The sequence below is a fragment of the Monodelphis domestica genome, chromosome 1 (genome assembly GCF_027887165.1).
Source record: "Monodelphis domestica isolate mMonDom1 chromosome 1, mMonDom1.pri, whole genome shotgun sequence".
Lineage (NCBI taxonomy): Eukaryota > Metazoa > Chordata > Mammalia > Didelphimorphia > Didelphidae > Monodelphis > Monodelphis domestica.
Genome location: NC_077227.1, coordinates 446603577 through 446619545, shown reverse-complemented (window position 1 = coordinate 446619545; position 15969 = coordinate 446603577).

The window sequence follows — 15969 nt, the reverse complement described above, 5'->3', positions numbered from 1 at the left end:
CTATATTCTGCACTATACCAGGCCATGCCAAACTCTACCATACTAGACTATTTCATGCTATGCTATACTATGCCATAGTATACTACACCTCATTATACCCTACCCTACCCTACAATATGATATAATGATATGATATTATACTATATCAATACCATACCTTACTCCAGTGATGGCGAACCTTTTAGAAAAAGAGTGTTGTGCCCATCCCACTTCCTGCAGCGTATGATCCAACCCCCCTCTACCCCACACAGGGGAGGGAGGAAGCTCCCATTGGGATGCTGGGCAGAAGGGAAGTAAGGAATGTCCTCAGCAAGTGTAAAGAGGGGAAAGGGAGTGGCCCAAGTGCTCTGCTCCCCTCCAGCTCTGCCACCTGTGAGCCACCCACTTTACCCTCTGTGCGCTCCCATTGGCTTCTGGGCAGAGGGGCGGGGCATGTGAAAAAATGTCATCAGGTGCAGGAGAGGAAGAGGGGAGCAGCTCCACCTGAAGCCCTCTGCCTTTCTAGAAACAAACTCTGGGGGAAGAGAGAAGCAGCCAAGTGCCTACAGAGAGTACTTTGTGCACCATCTTTGGCACCCATCCCAAAGGCTCACCATCACTGCCTTACTCTATTATATCTTACCATAATATACCACTGTGCCATACTCTCCCACATGCTATATACTTTGCAATATCATGCCATTCCATTCCATACCATACTATACTATACCTTACCAGGCCATACTATACCATGTCATGTCATACATACCACCTTAAATTAGACTTAATGATATCTTATTCTATTTTATAATACCATTCTATAATATACCATGTAATACTATTCTATACTATACCATATTATATTGTTGATTTTATTCAATTATTTTTTGGTCATGTCTGACTCTTTATGACCCCATTTGGGGTTTTCTTGACAGCAATAGAGATACTGAAGTGGTTTATCATTTCCTTCTTCAGCTCATTTGAAGAACAAGGAAACTGGACAAATAGCTAGTAAGTGTCTGAGACTAGATTTAAACTTGGGAAGATGAGTCTTCCTGACTTCAGAGCTGGCATTCTATCCATTGTGCCACTTAGCTGCCCATATTATCCCATACCATACCATACTATATTATACCTTACTATATCATAATATTCCATATTATACTATACCATATCATACCCCACTATATTATATTATACTATATAATACCATACCCTATTATATTCTATACCCTATTGTAACAGATCATACTATCCTTTACCATATATCCCATGTTATATCATACTATATTATACCAGACATAGTATATTATACTCTATGATACGCTAAATCATACTCAAACCATATTATGCTATATTGCATACAGAAAGTGATACTTAATATGACTTCTAATGGAAGCTAGAGATTCTAATATTCTATATCATTTCATACTATACTATATTATATTATACTATACCACATATATTATATATAACTATATATACTATACATATACTATACCATACATATATCATACTCTACTTTACTATTATCATACTATACTGTATAGTCTCAGAGAAAAGCTAGATGACTACTAGTAAATGACCAGTGAGTCTTTGAACCAAGATTAAAACCCATGTTCCCCAGCTCCACATCCTGTTTATTTTTTTTACCATAATAGTCAAAATAGGGATTGATTATTGTCTCCATTTACCAGATGAGGAACTCAAGGCATAGAACCATTTACTATAACTTGCCTAAGACCATAATACTATACCTTCCATTCTATATCATATTGTTGGTTTTGTTCAGTTGTTTTTCAGTCATGTATGACTCTTCATGACCCCATTTGGTATTTTCTAGGCAAAGATACTGAAGGGGTTTACCATTTCCTTCTCTATTTGATGGATGTTATTATTATTTTAAAGTATATGTTTACGTATATAGTTATTATCAATTAGTCATCAATCAACAAACATTTGGAGGGACAAAGTAAAAAATTAAAGAGTTTCTGAGGTCAAGGAGTTTATTAAACGAGAGAACACACACACACACACACATACACACACACATATATATATATATATATATATGTATGTATGTATGTATGAGGTGATTGGAGTGTTCAGGGAAGACTAGCATTCCTGGTGTGAGGGCTTGCCTTTTCTAGGCTACTCATCTACCTTTGGTACCGATCTTTCATCCAACTCTTACTGTGGCTCCAAGAAGTTTCACAGTGGCCATGCCCTGGTAAAACAGTCTCTGTAGATGGGCTAAACCAGATTCAGAATAAACCAACAAGTCTCAAGCAAATCTCAAACCCACAAATAATCCAGGGAAGATGTCTACCCCAAGAATGTCAAGACTGTCCCTGGCAGAATGGACGGAGGAGAATAATTTGTTCCAATGGTTATGAAGGTGACTGAAGCAGGCACTGTAGAGCACTTAGAGTTTGATCAGACATTGAAGATGTGAAGATCATCCACCGTATCACAGACCATCCCCAGTCATCCTGACTTTTGTCCTGCCATGCCACTGGTCTTTGATGACTGGAAGAAAGCTAGGCTGATGAATTTGTGCAACTCTGCCTCACTTAAATCCAACTGAGGCCCAAATCAAGATGTAACTCCATGATGTTATTGGTCCTTTTTGAAAACAAAGGTTGAACAACAACATATAAGTAGATACTAAATCAATATAAGGCAATGTGTGAGAGGGAAACAATAGCAGCTGAAACATCAGATAAATTTGCATACAGAAAGTGATACTTAAGCTGACTTCTAAAGGAAGCTAGAGATTCCAAGAAGTGGAGAAGAGGTGAACATAACTAAAGCACTTGGGGTCATTCAGAACCTAGGCTTCTTGGCTCCTAGGTCCAACTTCTTTCCTGTGGTTTATAGATCTTCTCCTTTGCCCACTCACACAGGTCCCAGTCAGAAAAATAACAGATCCCACCTGTTTGATTAGCTTTGAAACACAGGCCTTTTGTAGGGAGACCCACAGAGTGGCATGATATGCTTTTTAAAGCTGCTTCTGAACTCAAAGCAATTATAACTTTGTGAGAAAGAGACCAACCAAGGGACCTTTTCAGGACTCCTTCCCTGGGCAGGACTGACACTAAACTACCTTGAGAGACCATACAATTAATTTGCATAGCTCTTTCAGATTTGTAAACTACACCTTCCTCTTTCTCAAGGCTCCAAAGATCTCTGTCTCTGTGTTTCTTTTCTGTCTCTCTGTTTCTGCCTCTGTCTGTGTCTCTGTCTCTTCCTATCTCTCTCTAAATGGTCACCTCCACCCCCTGTAGAGGCAGGATCCTTTGCAGATGTGCTCTTTGTAACTAGACATGACTGAGAACAGGTGGTATGAGTTTCCTGTTTCTTCCTTTGAGGACAGTAGAGCCCATTGGCTCATTGATTAAGCTACTCAGGGTGTTTATGATTCTGCGAAATTCAGAATAAGAGGCATGGAAGAATGGGAAGAAAACTGGCTTTAGAGTGATAGTAGCCTTGGTTCAAAACCCTACCCTACCACCTACTAATTAGTAGGTGATGTGATGTTGGCCAAATCACTGGTCTCAGTTTTCCTATCCATAGAATAATTGGACTGGACTAAATGATATGATGTCTCTTCCAGCTCTGACTCCTTCTCTCAGTTCTGGAACATCCAGGGTCTTCAAATTTACTCCCCCACCCCCATTATGGCCCCTACCTAACTCCTGCCCTCCTCCTCCTCAACAGCTCCCAGTAAGATGGGTCCTTTCGTCCCTACTAGCTCCATCAAAAGTTAACCTTCTCAGGCTCCATTCCCTCAAAACTCTGCTAATATTATCACAGATGAAGATGGTTTCATGCGTCTTCGTCCTAAGTTATAAGTTTCTAATGCTTTAATTAAAGAAGAGATTTTAATGCTGAAAATGTTAGGTCCAACTTTTAAATAAGGAAGAAATGTGCAGAAAACCTGAATTGGAGGATTAATTTGGCTAGTGTATTAGTCATTTGATCTTGGGCAAGTCAATTAACCTCTTTGAGCCTAAGTTTCTATATCTATACAACAGGATAGCTGGTGAACTAAATGGCCTCTAAGAACTTTCCAACTCTGATGTGCTAGATTTTATTATTATTAACTGCCAATTAATTGCCATTCAATACAAGCTACATCATGAATAAAGCTGCTAAACACCTCAAATCAGGAGTTCCAGAGGCAACCAGAAAACTCCTTGAATATTGTTCTCCAAGAGTTATAAGAACTGTGAACTTAGAGGCAGTTTAAAGAACATATAACTTATTCCACACTTTGGGTCTCTCTATGAAATGCTTGCGTTTAAAAGTCATCCAGACAGGAATCCCTTATTCTCTTGTTTGGGGTTTGGAATAAGCATCCTGGGTTTCAGAAAAGACCATGTAAAGATTCAGTTTCTAGGATCTTTGGAAATGTCCAGTAAATGAGCATCAGAGAAGGGGGTGGGGTAAGGGATGGAGAAGGGAGGTGGAGAGTGAAGGAGATGGAGAACAGTGGAGGAGAGGAGGGAATCCCACTCTCAAAGTGTTGCAGAGATCATACTGTCTTACACTCCTATAATGACAGATTTTTAATTAAAAAAATATTAAAAACTGTTTAATGCCCTTGAGTGAAGAAGAAAGAAAGACAGAGTCACATATGTAGAGAAAGCGAGAGAGAGAGAGAGAGAGAGAGAGAGAGAGAGAGAAAGAGAGAGAGAGAGAGAAAGAGAGAGAGAGACTCACATAGAAGAGAAAGAGAGATACTCAAACTATAGACAAAAAACTGGGGGAGAATTGGTCTTATTTCTAAACAATCGCAGATTTGGTAATTATCAAGCCTATAAATGCCCAAAGGTTAATAACAGATGGCTGTATAAAGTAAATATAATTAATCAATTAAACAAGCATGAATAATTAAACTAGCCACTAAGGGGAGGGGAAGCTCAGTGCTGGGCAATAGTGGTTTGAGTGGAGATAAATGTTTGCCCTAGAATACTTTCCTTTAGCAATTTCCAGGACTTCCTTTAAAAGAAAAAAAAAGAAATGTCCTTTGTAGGCTTCTTTCTGGCTTAAAGTATTTCAGTGTTTTTGGAAGATAAGACAGTTTGGGGTCAGGTGGTCCAACAGTTCTAATCCCCAGAAGGCCTAAGGATTCACCAAGTTAGGGGAGAGGAGGGGCCATTGTGTCATTTTCAGCTCATGGGCAGTGACAGAAATGAGGTTCTGACAGTCCTCTGGGTTCATTGATGCAGCCCTTGATGACTCTGAGACTAGGACACATAGAAGTTGCAGCAGCAGCAGCCAGGCTCTCCATCCTATCACCCTGATCAAGTATGGGTACAGCAAGCAGAGAAATAGAGACTAAGTTGGGGGGCAGAAGGGGACCTAGGGAAATGGAGAGACAAAGATAGGGAGAGACAGGGACAGGTAGACAGAAATAGGCCAAACAGTGCAGAAGGACAGGGAGCAGAGGCAAAGTCAAGGAGATACAGGGGTAAAAGGCAGGGACAGAATCCACAGAGATGCCAAAGCAGAGAGCAGATAAGGAAGAGAGACAGACCTCTGTAATGTAGTATTATCTGTTTAAGTTGCAATCCAATTCCTTGTAATGCAACTCAACTTGATGCACATATTTTTTTTTTTGATATCTACTATTGTAGTATCTGACATATAGGAAAAACGTAATAAATGCTTGTTTGTTTGTTTGTTAATCCTTATCTTCTGTCTTAGAATCAATGCAAAATATTGGTTCCAAGACAGAAGAGTGGTAAGGGATAGGCAATTGGGGTTAAATGACATACCCAAAGTCACACAGCTAAAAAGCTTCTACAGCTAGATTTGAGCCCCGAAACTCCCATCTCCACACCTGGCACTCTATCTATTAAGCTTCCTAGTTGTCCCTTAATAAATGCTTGTTAATGATTAATATATTATTTGAGAAAATATTAGGTTTAGATAAAACACAGTCTTTGCCCTCATGAAGCTTATAGTCTATGGCAAAATAAAACATAGACAATAACTATGATCCATGGGATACAGAAGAGAGAGACAGGGGCTGAGAACATTTAAGCTCAAAACTACAAATTAATTATATGAGGTAGGTTTCTTAATCAGCATGGCTTGTGCTCAGGGAGATCCAATGGAGTCAGAGGAGAAAAAAACCAACCTTGATTGATTGAAAAATCAGGCCCTATGCAGAATGAGTAGCAATTTGTAGGATTTTTTTTTTAAAGAAAGAATGGACAAATAGAGATAGAGACAAGCCAGAACACAGAGAGAGATCAAGCAGAAGATAATGACCCACTAGTGACACAGTGGACAGAGTATAGATAGACTCAGTAGATAGAGGATCAAGCCTGGAGTCAGGAGGATTTGGGTTCAAATTTGATCTTAGACTTCCTAGCTGTGTGACCCTGAGCAAGTCACTTAATCACAAATGCCTAGCCCTTTCTGCTCTTCTGTCTTAGAATTAATACTTCTATAGAAGGTAAGGGTTTTAAAACAAAAACAATGAAACATAACAAGATACAAATATAAAAAGATTAGTTTAAGAAAAGGACAAGAATCATAGAATCAAAAGTAATTGAGTCCATCCTCTTGCTTTTAGGTCAAAACAATGGCCACACTGAGGAAGGACAAGCAATATCTGTCCTCTTGTTTTTCACTGTCTCTAAGGCAGGAGAATATAAGAATCCTCTTGGCTCCCTCACTATCTCTCTATTCTTTGGGTTAGAAGATGTTTCCTAATATCTCACCTCAAACTCCATAGCTTGTTATATTTATATCTACCAAATGGGCCCTTTGGTCTTCACTTCAGTCAAAATGGAAAAAGTCTCTACAACAACCACCAAGAAAGGGCAGTGCGACAATGGAAAGAATACCAAATTTGGAGTTGAAAGATTTCAATTTAAGTCTCAGTTCTGTTTACTATCTGAGGGACCTGGCCCTGTTTGCTCATCTATCAAATGAGAAAGAAATTGGAATAGATGGTCTCTAGTTCTAAATACTACAAAGACTACTATGAACTGTAATCTGCTTAAATACTATTATTAGAATACTCCTAACTTTCTCTTCTTTGAGTTAAATAAGTCTTGATTAGGTTGCAGAATGAGGAAATGCATTAACCACTCTCCACAGGAAGATCTTTTCTCTCTGGGGCATCAGCTTCCATGAAACATGTCCAAGGGATCAAATGCATATATTTCCCATCACTTATCCCAGGGCCCTAAATTGCAGGACCTCTTTCTACTGTGTACATTCAAGAAGTGGTAGGAAAGATGGAGAGAGTGGCTCTTTCCTCAAAATCCATGTAAGAGTTCAACCTCTACTCCAATTGCACAAAACTCTAAGAGTCCTTTTTACCTGGTTTGGCACAAGTAACCAAATTACCCTGGAATTTAAGGGAAGAATTTAGAAAGTCATGGAAGGCACAGGATCCTAGGTCAAGGCTGAAAAGAACCCTAATGATCAGCTAATTCAGTCTCCTCAGTGGCACAAATGGGATAATGGGCACAAGAGGAGATATGCCTGCTCCAAACAAAGAAGAACTCATGCCAATGGTGTGCTGGTAAGTGTTTAACAACCTGCTTTCTGGAAATTTTTTTAAATATTTGAAATATATATTTTTATACCTAAAACATATATTTTATATTTTGAAAATATATTTTACACTTAAAACGTATATTTTATATTTTTTAAATCGTTTTAAGTTTAATCTGCATAATTCACATTTTCTCAAGTCTAGACAACTAAGGAAACAGTAAATCAAGCCTAAGTCTAAATGCTCACTCTGAAATTTTAATGGGGTAGGGGGAAGACTGGCCCTGTTTGCTCATAAAATGAGAAAATAATTGGAATAGATGGTCTCTAGTTCTAAATCCTACAAAGACTACTATGAACTGTAGGAGCACATCTCTGCATATGGCCTTGGGCAAGTCATTCCACCACTGTCCCCGCCCCCCTCCAGACTTTAGTTTCTTCAGGAGTAAAACAGGAAAGGAGGGAACTGGATGACTTTTAAGGACCCTTTCAGCTCTAAGCCCTATGATGTCTCTTTACTATATTCAGGAGATTCGGCTGAATCCAAAAAAATCGGGAGGGGAGATTAGATAAACTTTAAGGTCCTTTTCAGCTCTAAATCCAAAAATGTCCCCATACAAGGCACTGAGCCATCCACTTTCCGGGGACTAGGCTCAAGCCGTCGCCGCTTCCCCAGCCCTCCAAGCCCTCCTCCACATTACGCACGCACATGTACACACCACACACACACACACACACACACACACACACACACACACACACACACACACACACTCAGAGCCCCCATGGGAAAGAAGCGGTGACCTGTCCCTGTAGCCTCTGGCCAGGGCACAGGGTCTGGGCTGGAGCTCCCCTCCCTCCTTCCCTTCCTCCTGTGCTTCCGCCTGGGCCCGTTTCCAATGCATCTCTGCACTAGCTCTGCGGAGCGCAAACACAATTAGAGCATTCAGGCTAAGACAGTTGGAGATCCCCTTTGATGTTGGGATGAAATGAAAATGTGCAAGGTTTTGTCCAAAATGACAACCGTCCTCGGTTTACTAATGGGGATCTAATAGAAAAAGAGAATTTTATGATGCTCATTAATTACCAAACTGTCATGTGCTCCTGGCAGAAAGAAAGTAATCCTCTTCTCCAGATTAGACAAGTACCACAAAGGACTTCAAAGGGTTTCCCGGCCCCTCCCCTGAGCACCGCCTGCCCTAAACCTCCCAGCACTAACCGTGCAAATTAAAGGGAGGGAGCAGTTGACAAACCCTTCCTGCTCTTCCAGCAGCGCCTTTCTCCTAGTCATCTTTCTTCGGCGCGCGCACACACACACATACACACACTCTCACACACAAATACTCACACATTGCATATCCTTACAGAATGGAATAACCCATCTTTATTGCACTATCCAATAACCCCGCCACCTCTGAGACACCCCGGAAACTCTGTGGGCAGCCGAGTTCCTTTTCCCCACAATTATTTCCAAGAAGTGTTCGTTCTTCATGAAAGCCAAAAGATTGGCTCAACTACTAACGCTTGTTTTGACTTTGGGCCACTCACTTCCCCCTTTCTGGGTCTCACTATCTTTCTAAAATGAAGAGATGAGTCTAAAGTCCCTTTCAGGTCCGACATTATTTGAGTCCGGAATTCTCCACAGAAACCCGGGGGAGGGGTGGAAATGGAGCAGGGAAATGGGGCGGGGGGTGGGGGGTGCTAAGAGAGTCTCCTGAAATTCTCTCAAGGTCACCCGGAGATCTGGGAGACCCGCGAACGTCTGCCTCTATTTGATGTAGAGAGCAGAACAAAACAGTGTCACACAGGCTAAATACAGGTCTTTCTTCCTCGATTCACAATTAAAAAGCTATTCCTGTTACCCGAGTGTTCATTTCGGTATGTTCTTTTCTCCTGGAGGAGGTGGGTGGGAATAATCTGGGAAAACACTTCCCCCGAGAGCATTTAGAAATTTACCCGGAGGGAAGAACATGAGTTTGGAATCTCAAAATCGGGGTTCAAATCCCTCTGCTTCCACTCAGTACCTATGTGATCTTGGGCAAGTTTTCAATTCACTTGTGGTGCAGCTGCCCCATCTATAAAATGAGGAGGAGTGGATTCAGGGATCTCTAAGCGCCCTTCAGAGGTCAGAATGCTGTCTCTGATCTGGAGAGTTGGAGAGAGAGAACCTGCTGCATTGATCACAATATATCAAGAGCTGGAAAGAACCCAAGAGATTTTCGGTCCAACTGCCTCATTTTATAGAACCCAAGAAGGTAAGGATAGTTGCCTAAGGTCATACAGTCAGTAGTGGGCAGATGGTTCTGAAGCCCAGATCTTCTGACTCCACATCCAGAACTTTTGGCATTATACCATTTCTACAACTTTCTAAAGAATCAAAAGAATGGGGGGTAAGGGGAAGGAAAGGAGGAAAAAGCAGCCACCTGTTGGTCTTGCTTCTTAGAAAGGGATGTACCAGCAGGGAGGAAAGTTGATCTCCCTCACCAAGGGAGGGAACAGCATCTAAAAGAGAAAAGCCACCAACAATCTTGACCCTTTGGGTATGACTGAGCTTGGCTCCCAGGCACCTTTCCTTACATTACTGAATGAATAGAAAATGCTCTAGCTCTTTCTCCTTTTTGCTCTCATCTGGCAAAAAGCCTTTGCAAAAGATTCTCTGTGCCTGAAATATGCTCCTTTACCCTCTTTCTGTAGAATTCTTTATTGTTCAGTTGTTTCAGTTGCATTTGACTCTCTGTGACCCCTTTGGGGTTTTCTTGGCAATGATATTGGAGTGGTTTGTCATTTTCTTCTCTAGATCATTTTATAGGTAAGGAAACTGAGGCAAATTGGGTTAAGTAACTTGCCCAGGGTCACATGGTCAATAAGTGTCTGAGGCCAAATTTGAATTCAAGAAGATGAATCTTTCTGGTTCTAGGTCCAGCACTCTGTCCAAAGAGCCACTGCTTAGAAATTAATTAAAATTCAATTTGAATCCCATCTCCTCCAGGAAGCATTCCTTATCTAATTGACCCTGACTGGCCTTTCCCTTCTCCATCCCACCCAACACCAAACAGGGTATTTAGCTTTCACTTATCTAAATAATAGCATACATTATAATTATTTTTTACAACTTCTTTCTCCACTGGACTATAAACACCCTTAGGGCATGGAGGGGGGGAAATATCTTAATTAAACCTTTGGTTCCCCTAGCACCTAGAAGAGGACATCATGAAAGGCTTTAATAAATACATATGGAATGGAATTGTATCTGATCTAATCAATGGCCAACTGGATAGTCCAAAACTTAGTTATAAACAAGCTGAAGCTGGGGCTGTGAACTAGACACAGTATGTACAAAGGTTCCAGAATACCCAGTATCTAGAATATAAAGGTAGACATCAAAGAACAAGAAAAGATTGTTCTGACTGGATTTGTAGCCAGAAGACCCGAGTTCAAATATGGCTCTGTCACTTGCAAAAATATCTTCATGATCTTGGAGAAGTCACCTGGCACCAAGGCTTCTCCCATTTGCTCTTCTGTAAAATGAGGGAGATGGACTAGGTGACCTCTAAGTGTCCTTCCAGATCTCAATCTATGACCCAAAGACTCAATCTCACTGGCTACCCTGGTCCTAATTCCAGGTGAGGTTCCTCAAACAGTGAAGCAAATGCTTGACAAGCACACTGGGGCTACCAAGATAGAACAAAACTGTTCTTGACTTCAAAAAAGCTTAATTTCTAGAGAGGGATATAATGTGGGCACACAGAATGTAAGTAAATGCAAAATAAATATAGACCAATGGGGGAGGGGGCATGAGCAGCAAGGGCAATTGGTAGAAGGTGATATCAAGCTGAACTTTGAAGGAAACTACAAATTCTAAGAACCAGAGGCAAGAATTCCAGCCCTAGGAGGCAAAATCCCAGGGTCATGGGAGATGGAGAGTCATGTCTGAGTACCAGAAAGATGGTCAGTTTTGCTGGATCATAGAGCTCATGAAGGAGACCAATAATAGACAGTAAACTTGGAATGGTAGGATGGAGTCAATTTGTGAAGGGAAATATGGAGAAGAAGAATTTATATTTGATTCAAGAGGAAATAGGAAGTCAATGGAGTTTTAGGGCACAGGGAGTCAGAACTGCACCTTAGGACTATCCCTTTGGCAGTAGTGTGGAGGGTGAATCAGGAAAGGAATCGACCTAACTAGGTATTTATTGCAATTGTTTTGGCAAGAAATGATAAGGATCTGAACTATGGGGAGGTGAATAAATAAGTGAATAGAGAGAAGATGAATTTGAAAGAAGTCATGAAGGTCAAATCAACCACTGACTAAGACAGGTAAAGGAGATTGATGAAGATAACTACCAAGTTGCAAACCTAATTGGCAGGTAGGTGGCACAATCACAATGAACACATCTAAGGAGCCCCTAGTCAGGAAAATCTGAGTTCAAATCTGACCTCAAACACTTATTAGCCATGTGACCCTGGACAAGGGACTTAACCTCTGGCCACCTCAGTTTCCTAATCTTTAAAATGGGAATAGTAATAGCACCTACCTCCCATGGTTGTTAGGAAGTTCAAATGAGATAATACTTAGCCCAGTGCCTGACACATAGTAGATACTTAATAAATACTTGTCTCCTTTCCAGGAAAGATGGTGGTACCCTTAAAAGGAACAGAAAATGTGAGGAAAGAAGTGAGTTTGGGGGGAAGACAATGACTTCTGGTTTGGACACATTAGGTTTGAGAAGTCTATGGAAACATGTACTCAGTAGTTTGTGAGCCCAGGGTGAAATGTTGAGACTGGCCATACATGTCTGAACAGCACTTTCTGATGCTTACCCTATGGATGATGGGAACCAACAGTAGCCTGCACAGGAGGAAAACCCTGGAGTCCTAGCTCCCAGTCACTTGGTCACCTTCATTTCACCCTTGAACTCTGCATGACCTGTTTTCAAATCGTCTTTTTTTCCACAAGTTCATTATATTTCAAAGGGAGCTGGGATATACTGAGCCCTTCTGACTTTCTCTCAGGCTTCTTTGGACTCAGAGAAAATAAGCTGAAGTTTCCAAAGTTCTGAAGTATTCCCTCTTAATTTCTAGCATTCATTCACTCATCCACCTATGCATGCACTAATTTACTCATTCATTTTCTCCATATATACTCAGTTATTTATTTCCCATGCATTTGTTGTTAGCATAGGCAAGGCTCTGTGGAGACGAGGAGAAAGGGAGAAGAGGCCCCTTTTCTTTGTCTATCAGGAGATTACAGTCTCTTTGGGGAGACACAACCATTGTAGGATAATTCCAAGACAGCACCATTCAGTGTCACTAATTCACCCATCTTTTGAGAGTCTGTTGTGTAGAAAGAGTTACAGACAGTCACAAAGCCAAAGGCCATAGAAAGTGGATTGTGGACACAAGCAAGCTACAACATATCAAAAATGATGAACTAAAAAGAAATGGTATCAAAGGTACTTCGAAGATCCTGCATGATTGTAGAGGGAAGTTAGGTATCATAGTGAATAGAGCGCAGGACCTCCAGTCAGGAGGACTCTTCCTAAGTTCAAAACTGGCCTCAAGTACATACAGAGTGTGATCCTGGGCAAGTCACTTCACTTTGTTTGCCTCAGTTTCCTCACCTGGAAAATCAGCGGAGAAGGAAATGGCAAATCAGTCTAGTATCTTTGCCAAGAAAACCCTAAATGGGGTCACAAGAAGCTGGTAAAATTTAGGATATGGTGGTGTGGTAGAAAAAGAGCTAGATTTAGAATAAGTAGAACTAGAAATAATAAGCAGCTTATTATAAGATATATAAGATACTGGTCTAACCTTGGAAAAGCCTACTTATCTCCCTTTACCTCAGTTTCCCTAGCTATATAGGAAGATAATGCTACTTTATTCCTAGGTTGTTTTATAGAAAATGAAATAGGAGTACAGACAGTTCTCACTCTATATAACTAGACTGTTCTTCACACCTCTACTTAAAACAATTTTTATATGTTGCAAATTTGCCTGATAAAGTAGGAAAGGAAAGGAAAGGAAGGGGAGGGTTAGACAGGAAGGAGGACCATGTACTGTGGAAGAAGAGGGCTAGCACATGGCTCAAGGTCATGTGGGAGCCAGGAATAGAGAAGCAAGAGGAACACTTGGGGAGCCAACCAGAAGAACCAAGAAGAAGAAGGGAGTAGGGAGCAGATGTGTTGAGGCTGAAAACAGACACAAACACAGACAGTAGAAAATGAGTTGGTGACAGGGAGTAGCAGGGTAACTCAGTGAACTGAGAGCCAGGCCTAGAGATGGGGGGAGCCTAGGTTCCAATCTGGCCTCAGACATTTTCTAGGTGTGTGACCCTGGGCAAGTCACTTAACCCCATTGCCTAACCCTTACCACTCTTCTGCCTTAGAACCAATACTTAGTACTAATTCTAAGGTGGAAGGTAAGGGTTAAAAAAAAAAAGAGTGACACACAAGGTCCTGGGACAGACATGGTACCCATATACTGACAGACAGAAGATAGAGACACAGACATGCACAGCAAGTGGGTAGAGCTTTCCTCCTTTGGCCAGAAGGTCTCAAGTCAAGCCCCCATTCAGTTGCAGTGATGGTGGTGGTCTCACCATCTGCCTTGGAGGTCTGGGTTGTTTTTGTTTGTTTGTTTTTAGTGGGGATTGACTGAGAGCAATGCCTAAGGGCAGGAGGGGAAAGAGAGAAAGCACCATACTATACAGTAAAGTTAACATATAGGTGGCTTTGGGGGATGAGGACACATTTCTTTCATAATTTAAAAAATAAAGTGAAATTGGAATAATGCAAAGAGAGCTGTTTTTATTACTGAATACAAGCCCAGAAGTGGCTCAATTAGGGGGAAGTGGTTGATAAAAAGCTTTGAAAGGCTGGCTGAGAATTTTGGGTTTGGTGGTAGGGAGTGGCTAGAAGGTCCTGTAATGGAAAGGGGGGTGTATCATTAACTAGTTGTGGCAACATGGGTTAGGTATTTACTTTATCTGAAAATGGGGTCAGGTGATTATATCATTAATTCTCTAACTTCATTCCATGGATCCCTGGTGTTGGGTCCAGTGTGAATAGATATGCCAAAAAATGTTGATGCTAACAGCATTTTCCCCTGGGACATATTAAATGAATGGGAAACCATGCATGCATCACTTGGAGAATTTGAAGGGATGAAAATAGACTTTCTGAATTCTTCCATTTTCCTCTAATAGTTCCCTAACTGATATTTATCCTGAATGTATTCCATATCCCTCCAGGCCCAAAGATATGTATTGCTGGGTTATGTCAATATGCTTCAAGCCCTATGTGTTCCATAGTCCCGGGAAGGAAGTGTGCTACAGTGGCAAGGACACTGGAGCTGGAGTCAGAAGTGCTTGATTCAAATCTCAGCCTTACCATTGTGTGGCCTTGGACAAAGCATTTAATATCTATGGGATTTAGTTTCCATCTCTCTAAAATGAGGGAGTTGGACTAGATGGCCCCATGGTCCCATCCAGCTCTAATTCAATGATCCTATGGTAGAGAGGCAATGTAATACAGAGGGGAAAAGTTCTAATTTGGAAATCAAAGAACCTGGGTTTAAATCTCACCTGTACTAATTATATTATACATGTATGATCTTGGACAAATCACTTAATTTCTCAGGGCCTCAGTTTCCTCATTTGTAAAATGAGGGAGTTGGACTAATGCTCTCTAAGGTCCCTTCCAATTCAGAGATTCTACAATTTGAGTCTCTGAGGGCTGGGGGGTTGAGGGGAGGGGATCAGTCATGCAGCAAAAATCAAGGATTTGCAGGTGAGGATGTTTTAGAAAGCAAAACAGGAACCCTGCCCCCCCCCCAATCCTCACCATAAAAATAAACACAAACATTACATCCCTGACCCAGAAGATGCCAATGCCATCTCTTGTGCCTTTTAGTGTCTCGGATTAGATACTGAAGATAGTGAGGGCTCATACCTTTGATGTGTCCAGAAAAACCACCTTTCTCTCCTCTCATGAGAGAATCCTTTGCTGACCCACCCTTGAATCCCCTCGTGCTTCCTCCTCCTGGGAAGGGATGCCTTCTTCAGACGGTTAATCCACTTCAAATGAAACAGCGATCTAAAAGCATGCCCAATGACACAATTTTTCTATTACCCTTCATTACAGCCCCTTAGATCTTTTATTTTATTACAAACATTCTTTCAGCTCAGTTCCAGGGTAATCTCCTAATTGAAGCTGCTGTCTTTGCTTCCTTCCAGATCAAAGCCATCTTGTTTGTTTGTTTGTTTATGACTGAGGATGAGCCTTCTCTGTGGCTTTTGAACAGAAGTCCTGTTTGTTAAGGCTGAAGTCATCCTTGGCACAGGATGGGGAAGAGGGTTTCCGTCTTGTCGTTTTAGTTTTCCTAAGTCCAGGCAGAATCTCTGGTCACCCCCAGCCCCCAAAATGAAGATGTGTCAAGGTAGAAAATGGCCTTAGAGAGAACACAGAGACA